The sequence below is a fragment of the Pezoporus occidentalis genome, unplaced genomic scaffold (genome assembly GCF_034315485.1).
Source record: "Pezoporus occidentalis ecotype Australia unplaced genomic scaffold, CSIRO_AGI_Poc_V1 ctg193, whole genome shotgun sequence".
NCBI lineage: Eukaryota > Metazoa > Chordata > Aves > Psittaciformes > Psittacidae > Pezoporus > Pezoporus occidentalis.
The window spans coordinates 60,362-80,711 of NW_026913782.1; the positions used below are offsets into that span (position 1 = coordinate 60,362).

The following is a 20,350-nucleotide window of genomic DNA, read 5'->3' on the forward strand; positions in this document are numbered from 1 at the left end:
CAGGACAAGTAAAGCGCTTAATGATGCAGGGTCACATCATTTTCTTAACCCAGAGAAACCCACTTTGAGGCATGATGTTTACATGCAACACCCCATCCCTTCCCCGACACGGTGATTTCCCATGGCACCCCAATCCCCACTATCTATTCGTATGGTGTTAGGAGCATGAAGACAGATGCCTTATGCCTCTGTGCTCTCCCCTGGCCGCACATGACCTTTCCTGCTGCCCTGGAAGCACAGCTATGGTGGATATTACTGTGAACAAGTTTACATCAGGTTCACACAAGCAGCAGTTTCTCACCAAAGCTGGACTGGTGGCAGCTTCTGGAGAGGAGCACCACCAGCAGACCTCGAGTTCCTCTTGCCCTCCGTTGACTACACTCCATGCCCATGCAGTGCTCCACAGCTCCACAGAATACTGCAAGACTTCCTTGTAGGGCAGCTTAGGAAAACCACATTCACAATTTAGGAAATAAATGAGGTTTTAGCCTGAAAGCCTTTTTGAACAGAAAAGAGCTTTAACTGAGCTATTCAGGAATGCCTGTGTATAGGTTAGATGTAAGGAAGAAGGTCTTCCCTGTGTGGGTTCTGAGCTGCTGGCACAGGGTGCCCAGAGAAGTGGTAAATGCCCCATACCTGGCAGTGTTCAAGGCCAGGTTGGACAGGGCTTGGATCAACCTGGTCTAGTGGAAGATGTCCCTGCCAGAGGCAGGGGGTTGGATCTACATGGGCTTTAAGGTCCCTTCCAACCCAAAGCCTTCTGAGATTCTGTATGAGCCTTGTAGCGATGTCTTTAACTAATACTCAGCTTTACTGAGGCCTTTTTAGGTTGCTTTATTATCTTTTTTCAGAGTTTGACTAGGAATTGTTGTAGATAACCTGGGAATGCTCCTTTGCCCTGCATATAATGTGTAATCCATAGAGTTTGCCTTAGCTACCCTGATGGGAAAGCAGATTGCCCATGACGAAACTCATCCTCCAAAATGCCACTTATCTCCAGTTCTGAAAGGGACTCATATCCTCTCCCCCTGACACTGCCATCATAACACTTACAAGCACCAGCTCGTGCTGGGTTAAGACAGCTCTTACTTTCCTCCTACATGTGGAATGCTTCATGCCTGTGACGACTTTGAGTTCCCTGAATTCAGCCGGTAAGATGGATAATGGTGCTGCCCAATGCTAACTGAAGTGTTGTGGGTGGAATGGGTCAGAGATTTACTCCCACATAAAGTACAGAAGAAAACAGCATTTGCTAATCTGTTTTCTTACATGTGCAGAGCACAGTGAAGCAGAAACCAGTGGCTTTACCTGTGTAAGAAAAACAAAGTCCCTGAAGCACAGATGCTGAGCGATCCAGCTCTTCAAAAACTAACCCAAGAACCATTATCTGTGCACGTAACTCCTGCTGATGGCCATGAGGACAGCCCCAGTGTAACTGTGTGACTGGAACAGGGTCACTTTGGGAAAATCCTCCAGTTAATTCCATCAAACTGTGTGTGATTCAGATGATAGTTCACTGTCTTTTGTATCTCCATGGCTATCAAGTTGTCTCTATTGATCTCTTTCTTCTGTTACATATAAAAAGATGAATAATATTGATGATATTTCTGACAAAAACCCCTACTTAAAATCCCAGTTTCTAACAACAATATTCAGAGTGCTCTTAAGCTGGAAAACATCAAAGAGTTAATACATTTCTTTAATGTATTCAAAATACCAGAAGCCTCAGTGCTGAGGACTACAGCAACAGAAAGCATTCACAGCAAGCACCCAAGCACATGTTGTGTGCTATTACTTGACAAATAATTGTTATGCTTTATCTACCTCTTTTTATATTCCAATCCCACATTCATCACAAAACCAATTTCTCATGCCAGTGCACATAAACCATTTTCAAACTCCCACTCTGACTCCCTCAATGACACAAGCATACTTCACCTCTCTATTACTCTGCCTCATATATTAGGGTTTAAAAGGTCCAAAATGTTCTTTCCCTTTGACCATCTTCATTTTCTTGCCTTTATTTCCTACAGCTGCTGCACTGTCTGGTTTTGCTCAGCATGTTTCTAGCTGCGGTTATTTAGCAAGCAATGGAATATGTGAGCAATTCAGCTAAAACTTGCTGCAGGCAATACTAATACTTCTAGGCTTGGACTTAGCACAGGAACAGAGAGTGCTGGAGGCTTCCTTGCACTGCCTGCTCTAAAGTGTGGAGTGTGGCTTCAGAAAAGAATTAAATCAATGCTCATTGCGGTGATTTTAAGGAATTGATCTTTATTCATCAGTTCAAAGCATTGAGCAGCCAATCTGGACGAAGAATAAGGGAAGGAGGATGTATCAGCTCCTCTGCTCTTAATTTAAGCTTTGGTGGTTTCGATGAATTTAATAAGTAGGTGTGTTGAGGGGTGCAAGTTTATACATTACTATAGGATTTTGAGTTACTTCAGAGAACTGAAATGTAGAGGTTTGAGTTACTTCAGAAAAAAGAAAGAAAATAGACATATGCTAAAGGAATAGAGCACATGAGGAGCATTACTGATAGAAAGCACTGCACAGCAGCACAGCTTCCCATAAGTCCCACTTATAAACCCATCCCACAGCATCGTTACATGCCAGTTCAGTAAGCTGAAACAGCTGAACCTCCTCCTCGGGGGGAGCAGGAGAGTGAAACCCCTAAGAGAGAGCAAGGCAAGGGCTGAAGGCAGCAGTCACCATCGCCACTGTCAAGTAAGCTCTTCGGAGGTAGAACCCTACAGCCGTGGGCACAGGTCCATGAGCCGTTAGCATCTGAGAAGCTGCTTTCCTCTTGTGGCTGCTTGGTGAGAGTTACCACCTTGTGCTAACATGGCTGTTGGTGTGAGAGCTGCTCCAGGAACAGTGGCAAACCCACCATGTGTTTGGGGTGGTGTGAAGAGGCACTTAGAGCTGCTCTAACTTCCATTTCCATGAGCTCAGTCATCCTGCCTTGGCTTTCGCTCTTCTCCACTCTTAAAGGTGGCTGCTCAGGGAATGCCCTGGGTGTTTAGCACCCATAACACCAAAACAAAGTCTTCAGGTTGGTACCTACTCGTGGCAGCCAGCATTTTTACAAAGCATTTCAACCAAGTAAGATGTTTTGCAGTTGTTTGCACCTTAAGGTGCTGAGCAAATGGAATCCAAGCGTCGTGGCTGAAGGGCATTAATGTCGCCACTGCCTGCACCAGTACTCCATTCATATTCAAGGTTTCACGCTTCCTTCCCCATGTTATTTTTCCCTGTTGATGTTCTGGCTCCTAGACCCCACAACAACTTGGAGGGTTTCCTGTTTTCACTGACTCACTCATCAGAATGCTCGGTGCATGATGGTTTTGAATCAGATATATTCTTAATCGTGTATTTAATTGCATAACCTGAATTTTCTTTGGAAGATGAAAGCAAGATAAAACAACTACTGCTGTTCTTCTCACAGACAAATTCATTCCTCGCTCTAACACTGTTAGGTGAGCTCTGCTGATGCCCAAAGGTCTGAATGATTAGTGATAACACGACTGGTATTCTAATTCAGCAGTGTGCTTAGTTAGAGTCCCTGTGCATGGATATTAATGCTTCACGTCTTTAATAACCAGAAACTGTGTCTAATAAGGTTATGCTTCTGTGTACGTTACCCAGAAGATGGCATTTAGAAAACAAGCTATGCCTTGTCTGAGAGGTCGAAATTGTACTCAGGTTACCTTCTGCATAGTAAGAAATGCAGAAAATGAGTGCAAAAACGTATGAGATGGATGGAAGCAATTGGAGGCAGTATTAATGGAAACTGGGCTTCTATGGGGAATGGCACAGTATCTGAACGGTAACATGGAGCACACAGAATTGACCATGATTGTGAGAAGGTGTTGGAAGTGTGTGACTTTACTACAGACTTTGGAAACGCTAGCATGAGTACCTCTTTGTATTATGAGCTTCAGCCAGCCCATCCTGACGTGCTGCAGGCACAAGTCAACACCTCAGGCCACAGCCCAGCAGCATAATCAGCACATGTCTCCCATGTGGCTGTGCTGGCTGCCATCCACCCCACAGCCCTTGTGTACCTATCCATGATCACCAGGGGCATCCCTTTTCCAAGATAGCAAGAGCAGTTTCTTCAATAAGCCAGTGTCAAGAAAGTATCACTTATTTATCTTTAAAGACCTGCTTTTTAACTATTTATAGTGAATTAGGAAGTGATAGATGTTGTGTGTTGCAATGCTATTAGATGTTAAAAGAGCCATAAATCGTTTGTTATTCAGTCCCTTATCCTCTAGAACAATCTGCAACATTTATTTCTTTAATGAAAAGTTCTTTATTCTCTGGTCAACTCTTTGTAACAGCAACAATCATATCCTCTGTGTGATCAATAAATAATGAGGAACTGATTCCCTTGTAACCACTCTGGCCCTAATGCTGCAACCCCTGTGGTTTCAGCATCATTTCTCCTGATTTACACTGGGGAAATGAGGTCAGGACCTTTTTTTCTCTGCCAAATAAGAGGAAGCTTTTCCCTGGCTGTCCCTAGCAATTGCTGACAAACAGGGGGGCAAACTGCCTGCCCATGAAATCCAGAGCTGAGGAGGCTGGAAGTGCTCCCGCAGCCAGCTACCCATTATCCTCCCACCACAGGAGCTGCCTGACTACCCACATCTCTATCCACAGGCTGGAGAAGGACTCGTGACAGCATGAGACTACCTTGAGGTGCAGACAAACCGAGCGACTCCCCACAGCTGAGCTATAAATCAGGCTCTGCAGCCTGCCAGCATCACCTGCCTGCTGGTAGCTTGTAAGTAAGCCAGCTGCAGAGCAGGGTTAATATTTACCTACATGTCTCAGGCGGGTGGTGTTCTGAAGATGGAATGCGTTACAGAGTAAGTCATCATTAAGCCTTTACACTGGCGTGTTTACTCACCTCTAACAGCTTCCAGAGGTGCAGCAATGCAATTAAACCAGACGATATCTATAGCTGCTTGCCCTCTGCTAACACCTCATCGTCTCATGTATTGATTTAACGCCTGTGCTGGCGGGGTAACATAGGCTCGCTGTGTTTTACAAGTACCACTTTGCTGACCTGATTTCTGTGTACTGATCCTGCCTGTTTCTTTGTTCTTTTGGTTGGTATTTTTCTACCGTATCTGCCAAAATATACAGGAGCTTACCAGAGCCTCAAAGGCAGGGTGGCTTAGCCATGGCTCTGAGTGTTTCTGGAAGTAAAATGTGCTGTGGGGTTGGGGTTTCTGGGCAGCGAAAGTATCCTTCATTACACTGCATCAAGAGATCTTTAAACCCAACCTTTAGCCCTTTTGAGTCCTGTGGCTTCGAACAGAGATGGGCAAAGTGCAATCATTTCCATTTGCTCTGGCTGGAGAGGTTTTTTTTTCCTTTCCTCATGACACAGCTGTTGCCATTTGCTTTTTCTTTAAAGGCAATAATAATGTTCCAGCCTGCACCCTTATTACTGTTTGTCATTAGCCCTTACAGGGGTCCCTGTGTTTTTGTTACAGGCATTATCAAAGGAAAAGAAACAAGGAGGAGATGTGTGTGTGTGTGTCAGCTCACTGCACGGAAGGCAATTTTGCTGCTGGCCTTTCGCATCATTAATACTGGAATAAAGAATTACATGAGAAGGAGAAGGAGCGTCTCTGGCACAGATCTCAATGTGGTGAAGAGAAGATGTTATTTTGAGAGATGCAGTCATTTAATTTATTACCCTCTGACAAGCTAAGCTGTAGTTTTTCTCTGATTATACAAAACTTGGTCATCACGCACTCATCCTCCCATCTCCAAACCCATGATGCTGCACAGACAACTGTGCCACACCATCAACTTGGGCTGGGAGAGAAAACCTGTCCTTCACCAAGGTGATGCTCCCTCTTCCTTTCCTCCCTTCTTCCTCCTGAAAGGATTCATAGGAAGCACAACCTAGAGCCAGCACTTGGCAGCAGGAAACAGGGACAGTCTTTCTCACGTGGGCACTAGCACTAACTGCGTGTAGCAGTTCAGCCTGCTCCTGGGTCTGCTCTTTACCTTAGCAAACTAGGACTATCAGGGTTAGCAGCCCCTGGCACCCAGTCTTGCATACATAGAATGATCACAGACTTCAGTGTTTAGGGTTGGGAGAGCAGGAACCGGTTTGGAAGTGCTGGGTGGAAGAAACAGGTTTGCACTGTTATAGGTGAAAAGCGCAAGGTATTGTCAGAGCACTGTGTTAGATGGATATTTTAGGATGGGGTGATCTGTGCTCTGTTGCCCAGGCAGCCAAGAAGCCACCAGCATCCTGGCCTGGATCAGCACCAGTGCGGCAGCAGGGCCAGGGCAGGGATTGTGCCCCTGTGCTGGGCACTGGTGAGGCTGCACCTCAAATCCTGTGTTCAGTTCTGGGCCCCTCACTGCAAGAGAGACATTGAGGTGCTGGAGGGGGGCCAGAGAAGGGCAACGGAGCTGGTGCAGGGCCTGGAGCACAAGTGTGATGGGGAACGGCTGAGGGACCTGGGGGGTTCAGTCTGGAGAAGAGAAGGCTCAGGGGGACCTGATCGCTCCCTACAACTGCCTGAGAGGAGGACGGAGTGAGGTGGGGTCCGTCTCTGCTCCCAAGGAACAAGGGACAGGACAAGAGGAAACGGCCTCAAGCTGCACCAGGGCAGGTTTAGATGGAGCTGAGGAACAATTCCTTCCCCAGAGGGTGCTCAGGCATTGGAACAGGCTGCCCAGGGCAGGGCTGCAGTCACCGTCCCTGCAAGTGTTCACACAGCGTGGAGACGAGGCCTCAGTGCCATGGGTTAGTGGTGGCCTTGGCAGTGCTGGGAACGGTTGGACTGGGTGAGCTTAAAGGGCTTTTCCAGCCTCACTGATTCCATGGTTCTCTAAGAGATTATGTCTTTCCATGAAGCCTAGGTGAGGTAGTTACTCAGTAGGTGTCTACATTTGCTTAGATACCCTTGAAGTATTCAAAGACCCTCCTACATCATTCCTCTGCTCTCTTTGGCTAAAAACCACACATCCTTCCATTGCTCCTTGCAGATCTTATTTTCTAGACTTTCAGATTCGTGTCATTGGGGGTCTCTTCAGCAGGCTGGCTTTCCTAAGGCAGCCATCCTTGGGTATAATATGTCTAGACATCTTCCATTTAGCAGACCTCTGCCTCTGCAGTCTTCCTGCAAGCCTGGAACATGGTACAACAGATGAACTTGCCGTTGCTCCTACCTCATAGCCACTGCTGGTTTTGGAGTACTTGAGCAAATCTCACCCTATTGACTGCCAAAGGCCTACTCTCTCACTCTTCATGCTATTTGATATAATTCTATTAAGAATAGAACAGGAATAGACTATAACAGGAGTTATATTCTATGAAGAATAAATAGTCTGCTATGAACTCTGGATGAAATTCTGAAGGACTCCTTACAGAAATATGTTTTTTGATAATGAGAATAGATTCACCATCAAACCCCTAAAGGCGCAGAATATTCTGTTTTCTCAGCATCTAACAGAAGTGAAGAACTCCATCTTGAATACCCAAATCATATCTTTTCTGTTCTAAAGTAACCTGAAGCAGAGCAATAGAAAGCAGGTGGTCCAGTTTCAACTGTACTCAATCCTACCATTTCCTGAAGACTCTTCAACAAATAGTATCTTAAATTCATAATGATTACTTAAAAAAACAAGGAGCTGAGGACAATGGATGTTGTTTCTGAGTGAAGTCAGGCAAACATCCCATTACTGTACTGTGGATTTTCAGATAGCTGTTTTTTGACCCATGAAGACATTGAAAAGTCATCCCTTCCATTAATAAACTTCACTGGTAGAGGCAGAAGCCTTGTCCAAACCTTGGAAATAGCACATATAACACCTTTGTTAAACTAGTTTCCATGGTAACAATTTCATGTCATTGAACATCATTAAGGACTATAAGAAATACGAACTATTCACTTAGCTTGTCTTCAGGGTTTGATTGACCTCCCTTTCTGCACAGCTGTTCTCCTGGGAGGTAAGACTCAGGACAAACCAAGGGATGCAGGAGGTGTCCTGCTTTGCTATCACGTTATTAGCAACCCTTTCCTTGGATCTTTCAGCTCGGGATTTCAGAACAAACTCCGTAAATATGAGTAGGCATGGAAACGTGGCACAGATATTTCTGTCTCTAACACAGAAAATAAGGCAACTTAAGATGACTGCAGTTAAGTAGCTTGTCCAGAGGGGAAAAAAAGGGAAGTTGGGTGAGAAATTACATGCTGTGATGACTTGATTCCCCCAGTTAGCATCCTTGCCAGAGCGCTATTGTTCCACTTCATGCTAAAGCTGGATGAAATCACTGTCATTGCCGCATGCCCCTCTGGCACAGCAGCAAACCTGAAACACCCTGGCAAATCTCGATACATGTGAGTAGATTAACTCTTCTTACAGGAAGATCCAACAGTAAAATGGAGTGAGATGCAGTCGCAGGACAATTCAGCGTTGCCAGTCGCTTAGCTTACATAACGAACATGTGTTTTCCTGCCCAATGATTTACTGCGTACTGCCATCGCCTCTTGTGGGCAACGTTTGTCACTTCTGCTCGGCAGCACTGGGAGCAAACCATGTCTTGATTATGGCTCTAAAATCACACTTCTGGCTCTAAAATTGCGGCTTCTGCATAAGGCTTTTCCACAGCCTAAAGGTCTCCTACGGCATGTCACCGGTGGGAGCTTCCACAGCACTGAGGAGAAGTCCAGCTGAGAAAGGAAGCAGGAAGTAGCACCCTGTGGCAATGCTGCTGTCGTTTGCCATGCACTGGGACTGGTTGAAAGAACTTGGGAATGCCTTCTCCTCTATATGATGGTCACAGCAAGCTGGGAAGAGGGGAAGGAGGACTTGAGGGGGGAAGCGCATTTTTTGGGTCAGAACCAAGCCCACAGATCCAAATACTTTGCATTTTGATATGCAGATTTGGTATTTGCAGCTATGACTGGAAGCAGCCTGTTACTCCAGCGTGTGAGGCTGGGAAGTCGTCTCTATCCAGAAAGTGCAGACTGTAGATTTCAAAAGACAAATGGTTCACTGGTTGAATATGGATTCAAGATGCTGCCATCCTACGGCAAATAGCTAATTGCCTCCTATCTCGAGCAGGATGCCTGCTCAGGAACCAAAGGAAGGATAAGGCTTTATTCTTTTCCTGGTGGAACGCTGTTCGAGGGGGAATGAAATAAGGCACCGTATTGCCATAGGATTATAAAACAATAAAGATATATCCTTTTTTGGGCTGATCCCAAAGTCAAGTACTTATTTCACACAGAAAAAAAGGCTGAGAAACTGTGTTTCAGGTTAAATGGAAAAGCTATAAAGCATTTCATGTCTGCTGCAGCCTGAGCAGGAGGTGGTGGAAGCAGCTGGGAGGAAATGTGACATTCCTTTTTCTTTAAAAAGTTCCAAGAACTATTTATATCCAGGTACAGCATCACAGTATTTGTTCTGGATGAGACCCCACTTGCAGCACTGTGTGCAGCTCGGGTGTCCTCAACATAAGAAGGACATGGAGCTGTTGGAGCAAGTCCAGAGGAGGCCACGAGGATGCTCAGGGGCTGGAGCACCTCCTGTATGGAGACAGGCTGAGAACACTGGGGCTGTTCAGCCTGGAGAAGAGAAGCTGTGTGGAGACCTCAGAGCAGCTTCCAGTGTCTGAAGGGGGCTACAAGGATGCTGGAGAGGGACTCTTCATCAGGGACTGTAGCGATAGGACAAGAGGTGATGGGTTCAGACTGAAACAGGGGAAGTTCAGGTTAGATCTAAGGCAGAAGCTCTTCCCTGTGAGGGTGCTGAGGCACTGGCACAGGGTGCCCAGAGAAGCTGTGGCTGCCCCATCCCTGGCAGTGTTCAAGGCCAGGTTGGACACAGGGGCTCGGAGCAACCTGGTCTAGTGTGAGGTGTCCCTGCCCATGGCAGGGGGTTGGAACTGGATGATCTTAAGGTCCTTTCCAACCCAAACCAGTCTGTAAGTCTGTGATTCAATGATTTTATGATTCTATGCTATTGAAGACTGACGTGGTCATGGTATTTCTCCCCCCTTCCCACAGAAGCCTAGCATTTAGAGATGCACCCTCGCTGTGGGAGGACAAAGTTGGACTTCCTCATCTCTGAGGCGAATGCTGTAGCTCCAAAATACTTTAATATAAATATACCCTAAATACTTGAAGCTACACTGAGCCAGTAACCCCATAACCTGGTGGTGAGAGGCTCAGCAGCGAGGGGGCACGTGGGTTCTACTTTCCAATTCACTCAGTAGTAAGATGTGAATTTTCCCACCCTGTCGCCCAATCTGGGGAAGGAATTGACACCACCAACGTTTTTCCTCTGTTTTCTTCAGCTTTACAGCGCTGCAGCAGAATGAAACCCAAAAAACTCAAAGTAAAATGATCTGACATTTTCTAAATATCTGTTTCTGCCCAAATTGTTCAATAAATTCAATATGAAACGTGAATAAGATACGTAACAGTGGCTCCAAACTGTCTCAGTGACACAAAATACTATTGACTAGAACAATCATTTTAGGTACCCCTAGGATTGAAGGAGGCAGGAAAACCTGTTGCATTGGCATCCTGGATTTGGAATTTCTCAAGAAAAAAAGGAATAATGCTAATTTTTTAAAATACAATTGTGTCTGCTTGGCTAAAGGAAACGCAGGGGCTTTGAAATGAGGGAAATCTCTACCACAGCCCCACTTGCAGGTGGTTTAGCTGAGCCCTGTGTGCTTCCCCAATCCTAGGGCAAGCAGTTCCCCAGGTTATTGATGGCTTTTGGCCACTGCAAGTCTCTTCCCCCCTGTGTATCTGCCTGATGGAGATGTGTAGAGCTGCATGCAGAAGGGGGCCAGGCTCCTTTACAGTGCTGCTTGCCCAGAAGCTGGTTGGCTGAGCCAACAGAAACCCAGGATGAAAGAATATGCACAAAGCTTTGGATTTCTATCATCAAAATGTGCTTGATCTGACTTTTCTCCGATGACCTTTTCAAATGAATTCAGCCCTTGGCACATTTATTATCAGTGAGAAAACATCTGTACCTTTAAGCCTACCCACGATCTTTTCCTTCCATTTCTTGCTTTCTCTGCTTCACTGTCTCTTTCAAGCCTTAGCAACCCTCTTATCTTCCTCCTCTTGCAGTAAATCCCAAATGTGAACAGAAATGTGCCTCGTTCTGTTGCGACAGCTAGGGACCCCCCATTTACATGGGCAGGAACAGCGGTGACATTCAACATCGACACCCAAATCAGATGGAAAAGTGATGCAAAGGATGAGGGGGTGGGCAGACCTTTCTGCATTACTATGCGAAGTGATGTACCTTACATTGGATGCATTTTCTTTAAGAATTACATGTCCTTGCTTAGTCCTAACAATCATTGTCCAAACCTCCTTTTTACTTTGAGGAAATTAAAAGCTGTGACTCAGGCTCGTCGCTATCAACATCTCGAATCATTCTTTAATGAAGACAACGAGAATCTTGTCTCTTTGTTTTCACCCAGGCTTCAGTTCAAAGCAGCTTGCTTGAGGATAGCATTTAATTGACCTCAGTGATGGAGCGCTTGCAGGGTACCTCTTGCCTAGCAACAACCACCAGGTAGAGAAGCTTTAATAACTGCTGGGATTTAGGAACCAGACAATGCTATTGTGCAGCCCAAAAGTGAGCCATCACTGCAGGCTGGCTCCACTAACACAACCTTAAGCCAGGGAAGATGGCTTGTAGGTCATGGTCCCTTGCGTTTTGCTGGCTACCCAACTGTGTGAGGGAGGGCTGCTGCAGCCATCAATAGGTTGCCCCTGGATCTAATGGCATGCCCAATCCTGCAAGCTGTGAGGATAAACCCAAGGATAAGGTAGGCATCCTTCACCACTGAGACACTGCTGGGGCTCCTTGGCTCTCTGAGGAATATGGTACAGGTGTTGTGGCTTTCAGCATTGCATAGACAGCTTGTAGGGCTGCTTTTCCCAAGCGGCTTGCACGGAGAGCTATGTGGAAGCTTGACATTGCAGGTGGTGACCAGAACTGTGCCTCTTTGTAAATAAGCAACAGTTACCTGGCCAGGGTTCATTTAATGCTATGATGTATGTTAAGTGATAGAACAACCAAAGCAAAAAACATGGGGAAAAGGGACAGGCACTTAAATTAAGTGCATCCAAACTCCCTTGAAAAAAAAGAGCTTTTCTCTGCATCTTTCAGTTCCTCACTAAAGAGAGGATTTCCAAAGCCAGCTAGGAGACAAGGTTCATTCTATTACGCCAACACTGGGGTCAAGTCCTTTGTCTTTTAAATATGGGGCACTTTGGGAAATGAGGCTGACAAAGGGAATAGTCAATGTTTCCATTTATCCCCATTCCAGGTACAGAAATGGGCTGCAGAGAGTCTCTGTGTATTGCTAATAACTGAGCATATCCTACATTTGCCTTTCTGCTCTCAGAAATGCCTTTCTGCTGATTTCCAGTAGTCTTTTATTACTCATTTTTGACTGCTTGGGAGCTTTATATCATATATATGTGTGTGTGCTTGTGTCTGTATGTGTATAAGGCTCATAACCCATTTGGATGGACTTTGCAGTCTAATCCTCCTATAACATTTTCTTCCCCAAAATCTGTTGCTTTTCTTGCTGTAATCCTCAAGCCAGCCATGACACCAAACAGCATAACTAGAGGAAAGAAGAAAATCTGGTAGCTGCTCCTAGTCCTCCTTTCTCTTGCTTTTCTGACCATCAGCATCCACAGCCACACAAGGGGATGCTACGTGAGAGGTAAGTATAGCCAAGCCTTGCTGCCTGCTGCTGCTGCTGCTTGAGAGGAGGGGATGCAGATCCACAGCCATAAGGGCTGAAATGATCTTTTGGGGTGGGCTAAACAGGGGAAAAGAGGAATATTTGAATGGAGAGTGATAAAACCAGAATGTCCTCTCCCAAGTGCTGAAGTATCTCACTTGGACTCTGTTAGCCTCCCTCGCTCTTTTCCACCTTGCTGTGAAATCTGTTTAGACCAGAAACGTACCCAGTTCTTCCTTGCACCATCAAAGTCTTGGACTATAAATGTCTCATGGCCAAGACCTGCTTCATGTTAGCCAAGCACCCTTCATGCCTGCAATATATTACCAGCAGAATAACCACACTGAGCATCTGTTTTAGAGCTGAAGCTGCTACCCCCAAGAACAGGGAGACATGCCACAAACTGGCCTCGTCTTTTGAGGAGTCCTGACTCATGGCTTGCTGGATCTGCCTGGTCTTGGTCAGTGGGGCTTTGTTAAGCTCCAGTACAGCTTGTTTTGTGGTATCTCTATCCTGGTTTCAGCTGGGATGGAGGTAATTTTGCTCCTAGCAGCTGGTGCAGTGCTGGGTTTGGGCTTCAGTGTGAGAACACAGCTGAAAACACACCGAGGGTTTAGTCGTTGCTTGGTAGAGCTTACCCTGATCAAGGACTTTGCAGTGTCTCATGTTCTGCCAGTTTCTCTCTCTCTGTTATTTACCTTGCTATATTGATTACTTTATCACAATTATTATTATATTATACTAATACATGTACATATTATATTATACTAATATATATGTATTATACTTATATATGTAGGACTGCCTGGTACTTTGTTACCAGCTGGGGTTAAACCACAACAGTCTCAGACCAGAACAATCCTATGGGAAAAACTGAACCCCTAAGTCTCTACTGTCTTGCTCTGTGGCTGTATCCTGGTCCATGTGAAGCTAGCAGAAGGTATCAGTCTCCTGGTTTGTACTCAGTGGCCTGGTGGAGCCATGCTTTGGTGTTGGTAACAGCCTGAAAGGGAGAAGGCACAGGCTGCTGTACACATCTTATTCTCTGGTGTGCAGTAGGTTTCCCTGCTTCTTCTGCTTTTCTTTCCTGTGCTTTTGCCCAGGAATGTATCTCCATGGGCTTTTGCATCCTCACACAACTGAAGTTAGCCCATGCTCGGAGGCTCAGCTCTAAGGTGGAAGATGGAGAGGTGCAATCAGCACGGAGCTGAGTCCAATGCAGAAGCACTGTCCTATGAGGGGCTGTAGCTATTGCAGATCTAACGCTGCCTTAACCTGGCTGTGTTGTTTCTGCCTGGCTCGGAGCACTACCAAGGCAAGACAACATTTCCCTGCAGAAAAAGCATGTAATCTTATTGCTGGTTTGTTAGTCCAAGTCTCTTACAGAAACATGGTTTTCAGACATGTCTAGCTCAAACCTGGAGTAGCTGGCCATAAGATTTCAGGGGAAATGACATGTTTTCGGAAGCATGCTCCTTTTCGCTTTATTCCAAAGCAGAAACAGGAGTGGATTTTGTTTTCTGCTACCTGAGCAGGAGTTTGCGGCGACCTTACAGACAGCAGTTGGGTTTATCCCCATTTATACCAGCAGAGAGTTGAACCTGGCTTGCAGTCAAACCAATAGGTCCATAGGATCTCATTGACACTGGTTTTGAGCACTATCTTTTTAAGGAAAACAAAGGCAGTTGTCTTAATCTGAAGTTCATAATATTTGTAATAATCCAGCTACCCAAAACCACCACCGCTCCCCTAAGTAAAACTCCATTAGAAAAGCCACAATCAATAGCCTTTTCCTTGTGCCTTGTTGTCCTACGGGAAGGAGCAGCCCCAGTTTCTTCAGGAGGGGGCACAGAGGCTCCAGTGCATGTATACCTCACAAGAAGGGATGGCTGAAGGTTGGACTCGGGCTGAGGAGATTCAATCCCTGCTCTCACACTGGCTGCCTGGCCAAACTCGAGCATCACTTCCATTCCCCCTCTGTCAGATGGGTTTATCGCTCTGCTCAGGCACTACAGGGATGGGGACCAAGTGAGAGCCTGTAGCAAGATGAAGGCTCTCTGATCTTGCAGCTCCTGGCATCTGTGCCTACTCTGGTAACAAAAAGGGCACTGGTGTAAGTGGCTTTTGGATGAGGAAACTGCAATGAGACCTGAAATGAACTGAGACCACCTGCTTGTTTGCCTTAACAATGGAACTGAACAGAGAACAGGGCCTTTTTATTTCTAACAGGAAAAATCTAGGAACAGGAACCCTGATTCTCTGGGGGGTGAGGATTATCTCTTCACATTAACACCCATGCTGCTCCCCAGGAGCATTCCTTTGCCTTTTGCTTGTCTCCTTTCCCCCCTTCTCCCTCAATTCCCTATTTCTCTTCCTCTTCTCCTGCTTTTCTTTTCTTCCTTCCTTCAGTTCTCAGAGGTTTTTCAAAGCAAGGCTATCCGTTACAATCACAGCCTGCTTCCACACACAGCGACTGCTGCTCTGCGCTCACATTCTAACCCAGATGCTGTTCTCCCATCTCTCCTCTAGGTGGGTGAAATAAGCAGAATGCCTGAAGACACTGAGGAGCACATTTCTAATGGGTAAGGGAGGGAGATAAAGGAAAATTAACAGCCATGAGACTCGCAGGGGTACTGGGAGAGGGTACCACTCCTTTCCTGCCCTGCAGGTACCAAGCTGCCTATTGCCTAATCCGGCGACTGGTCTTCTTACACTGATGTGCTGGTGCCTATATTCACACTGTAATCAGCATCCACCTCCTGGCTACAGTTTAGATTGGATTAGGGCGTGAGTTTCCTTCTCACTTTACAGTCAACATGAGCAAATGCTTTGTTTATCAAAGCAATCTGAGCGATGCCTAATGGAAAGCACTAGATCTATCCAGAACAATTAGAGCCATGGAATAGATGCCTTACAATAACGGGAAATCTATTCTGCTAAAAGCTTCCTTTAGGATCATTATCTAGAGACCTGCTAACCCTGTAATTGTTCCCTCAGCACAAGCATCCTCTTCAGAGAAAAATAAAGACCATAGTGGTTTGCATCAGAGTACTAGCAGCCTGGCTGGCTGCTGCTGTGATGCAGGCAGCTCCCCATGTGAATGCCTTCCCTACATGAGAAAATGTATCCTGAGAGCTTTGCAACTGGATTTCCTTACTAGTGCACATCCTTATTTAATAACATTGGAGGAAAGGGTACCTCTGTGTCCAATAGCCTCTTATATTTCTTTTTAACTAACAGAAGAGTTTCGTCTAAATCAATCCCAAATGTACGTTACCAAAGAGTGAGACCGATGTCTGTATAATTGCTTATGTATTGTGGCCTTTCAGTTCCTAAAAGGGAGCTGTAAGAAAGATGGGAAGAGACCTTTTAGCAGGACCTGTTGTGACAGTACAAGGGGAGATAGTTTTAAACTAAAAGAGGGAGATTCAGGCTGGATGTGAGGAAGGAATTCTGTACAGTGAGGGTGGTAAAACACTGGCACAGGTTGCCCAGAGAGCTGATGGATGAACCATCCCTGGAGACATCCCAGGCCAGGCTGGATGTGGTTCTGGGCAACCTGATCTGGTTGAAGATGTTCCTGCTCATTGCAGGGGGTTGGAACTGGATGAGCTTTGAAGCCCCTTCCAACCCAAACCATTCTATGAGTCTATGACCCTATGATTTATAGATGACCCTAAAGATAATGTAACTCCAAGCCCTCTGCCACAGTCAGGGACAAGTCACTGATATCTGTTTGTGAAAAGCTGCTTGTTTTCTTCTTATTTTATACATGGACAAGACATATCTCTTGTATTTCAAGTGTCTTTTTCCTATCAATGACTTTTATAATGTTTATAACTTGTTTCAGTCTCGATACTTGGAGAATACTTTATGTCAACACACTTTATCTTCAAACTTCCTCCCAGACTTGTTGCTATGGCTCTTGTCACGTGCATGGTAGCTCAGCCTAGGAGTAGGCATGGCTTGGTATCTGCAGGGTTGGGACTCAGCCCTGTCTTTGTCTCCAGCTGGTTGGAGCCTCTGCCTTGGGCTCAGCCTACCTAAGTTACCACAGAGGTCACTCCTGGTCTATCTCAGCCACCGAATGGGCTGTTAAAACGATTGACACCTGAATATTATCACAGAAACCTCTTTTAGTTTATTTAAACAAGCATCAAACCTTTCCTGATAGAGCTTTGGCACTTACAACAAGAGCAAAACAATAATAATGAGCCAAAAATGCAAATAAATGGACAAATAACAGCAGAACAGTCAGGCTTGCAAAGGAGATGATGCTTCACCTATCTCCCATGGTTAATCCCAGGAGGCACCTCAGTTCAACTGGATACCCTTGGGAAGGCGGTGAGCAATGAGCAACGGTTGGAGGAGGTGGAATCAGAGGAGAAATGCTTTATCAAGCGGATATTTGAGTGTGTTAACAATAGGAGGGAAAACAAAGGCTGGGCAGGTGAGTAATATCTGTGGCGAAGCAAAAACCTTCAGAGGATGAAAGATAGGGATGAAGCCAGGAGAGAGCCCTGTGCTGATAGGGAATGAGAACCTGAAGTCAGGGCCAGAGCTCAGCAACCTGCAGCCCTTGTTTAAATCCTGGCTGGAGCACAAAGTGCCTGCATGCCCTTGAGCCGGTCGTTCTGGGCAGTAGATTGCACTAACCATGGCAACCTATGAATTGGAGCTAAAATCATCACTCTTCACATGCCTGCCTGCCAGTGGGGCACCTCCTGGTGTCCTGCTCCTCTGCCAGAGCTTGCCCTCAAGCTTGCCCCTGTAAATCAATGCAATCAAAACAACTTCATAGCTGTCCTGGCTCTTTTGCATTAGCAAAGCCTCCCACCACATCAGTAATACCCAGTGTTCACAACAGAGCGATATGTGGTATGCTTTTCCAGGGAAAATCGCCCAGGAAAGAGGTTTTAAGCGTGCAGAGGGAGGCCTTTCCTCATCCACAGTACATTTCACACCAAAATAAGGATTTGATGGGGTAGTTTGGGGGTTATACTATATTGGTTGTATTATTACGGCTGGCAGTGCCCAAGGCTGGGTTGGATGGGACTTGGAGCAACCTGGTCTAGTGGAAGGTGTCCCTACCTGTAGAACTGGATGAGATTTAAGGGCCTTTCCAACCCAAACCGTTCCACGATTCTATGATTATTGTATTATATGGGGGTGCTTGGGGGTGTTTTTTTAAAGCATCTTAATGATTTCAAGATCAGCAAGCCCCTAACTGGTTTATCATCACCCTTGAAATTCTCATGGTGGTTGATGGCAATAATTATGCTTCAGCTTTTAGGAAGCCCTAAACATTCGGTTTCAAGGCAGTGTTGCTGCTATGACATTCCCAGGAGCTTTAGACCACAATGAGCAGGGAATTTACTGAGGGATGATGTAACACTAAAAAGCTGCTGTCTCTGGAAGGCAGCAGAGACCTTAGGAAGGTAGGTCTTGTGGTCTGGCCACACTGCATCAAGGAAGCCCTTTTTATTTCTCTTTACTGCTGCTAACTGGCTAAAGAAGCTCTTAAATGCCTGTCAGCAGGACAAAAAGGATGCTGTTTATCTGCTGGGAATGCGTTACAGAAAGGGAGATGCCAGAATTCGGAGGGAATAATGCCTTTTGTACAGCAGTCTGATGCTGTGTGCATCAGCTGCACTTGAAGGACTGGAAAAACACGTACAAACAGACAAGCCCTAAGCCAATATCCATTTGAATTTTACATACATCCACTCCAGATGTGCTGTCACACCTTTTGCATTCATTTGCTTGCAGGTATGGGGGAAATCGTGGTTTCCACATTCAAATTAAACCCAGAAGAGTATTTTCAAAGTTTGTATTTCTGCCTCTTTAAAAAATAAGCATTTCCTTCATGTTTATGGATGTTTGCATTAGCAGTGACTGCAGATTTATTTAGTCAGGGAATAAAAATGACATCACTTGATTTATTTGAGCAGCCACTAGAAAACAACGTGCATATTAAGGAAGGTGAGTGATTACTTAAAATGAACATTCAATCTACAGAGCGGTAGGATCATTAAGATGCAAGATGTATCAAAAAAACTTAACTAAGGAATGCATCGAAAAGAAAAGTGTGATCCTCCATCAACTATTGTATAAATGGGAGAAAAGACTGCATTAATTGTATAAATTATTCATCCTTTTATTTGCTCAGTGGTGATGAGTAGCAATAATAGCTTTCTGTCTCAGATGACAAAGAAATTTCGGTTATTATTCTTACTATGGCAAAGTAACTGGGGAATAAAGGGAAAAGTCTGGGAGCATTTCTAAGTTTATTGGGGAGATCTTGTTGTCCACTGGGTTTTCTTCTCTCTGCCATTCCACACAGCACTGGTGAGCCTGTCTCATGGACAAAGCTTTTGGAAACTTGACTGATGAAAATCAGAGAATCCCAGACTGGTTTGGGTTGGAAAGGACCTTAAAGCCCATCCAGTTCCAATCCCTGCCACAGGCAGGGACACCTCACACCAGACCAGGTTGCTCCAAGCCCCTGTGTCCAACCTGGCCTTGAACACTGCCAGGGATGGGGCAGCCACAGCTTCTCTGGGCACCCTGTGCCAGCGCCTCAGCACCCTCACAGGGAAGAGCATCTGCCTTCGATCATGGGTACCTCCTGTGGTACAGCGCTGTTTCCTTGAATGATGGTGATGATGATGGTGACTTCCTTGCTGTACAGTTACATTTTCAGATATTCAGCTTGGACTTTTATTAAAGAATCATGCATTGCAATACATGCATGCAATACATCTGCCCTGGGCAGATCCAGCATTAATTCATGCTATCTGTATAAGGTTGTTGACTTCTGCAGAGGAACGTTTGTCCCAGTGAACTGCTGAGCACTAATAATTTCTTCTACTTGGAGCTGCTGTATAGTGAGAAATGAGGAACTGCTTTTCCATTTAGCATAGGCCATCATGTTATGTAACTTACCACTGCTGAAATAACCCGAGGGGCATTCAGCCTCCATGCAATGAACATGGCACTGAGCAGAGCAATCAGTCTGAATCACATCAACACTCTCTGTGCCCCTCCAGGAAAGCTGCTGGCCTCACCGGTTGCCTGGGGACACTGGATAAGGATTCAGTGCATGATCAGGAGGTATAAAAGGATGCTCTGAGCTGCGACACCTCGTGTAGCTCCCAGAAAAAGCCACCTGACAGCACAGAGGTCTTCAGTACTATTTCAGGAGGCAATTACCATCTGTGTACCGAATGCTTCCAAGTGGTGAAGCTGTAGGAACACTCACTAGGATTTTCAGCTGGGTTTGCTTCCCAGCTCGAAGCTAGGGAGTTTTTCCTGCCTGCCAGTAAGGAGGGGATGGCAAAGGTGTCTCATCTCCTTGTTTGTCCCCACCAGAAGTCTCTCCTGAATTGATGGGAACAGACCTGGTTACCCCATTGCTCTCCCTGGGGACTCGAGGATGTCACACCTCCTTGTGCTGCTCTTATACAACCTGGTACAGATGCAGTGCCCTAGAGAGTTTGTTCTCTCTCCTCCTGTTTTATGTACAGCTTTGCCTTGCACCTAAGGTTTGGTCTTTAAAGTACAAGCTTGGGGATT

At 45.7% G+C, this 20,350-nt stretch overlaps 1 long non-coding RNA gene across 2 annotated transcripts in view; it reads left to right on the forward strand.

Annotated features, from left to right (window-relative positions):
- The window catches only part of LOC134162898 (uncharacterized), a 33,706-nt gene that overhangs the window by 6,936 nt on the left and 6,420 nt on the right, over nucleotides 1-20,350 (forward strand). The window contains exons 2-3 of one of the 2 annotated variants that reach the window (XR_009964482.1): nucleotides 1,278-1,439; nucleotides 15,305-15,357. This is a non-coding gene — a long non-coding RNA (uncharacterized LOC134162898). Of the gene's footprint in view, nucleotides 1-1,277; nucleotides 1,440-5,510; nucleotides 5,958-15,304; nucleotides 15,358-20,350 lie in introns of those variants that run through there. The other variant, XR_009964483.1, reaches the window with a different exon arrangement.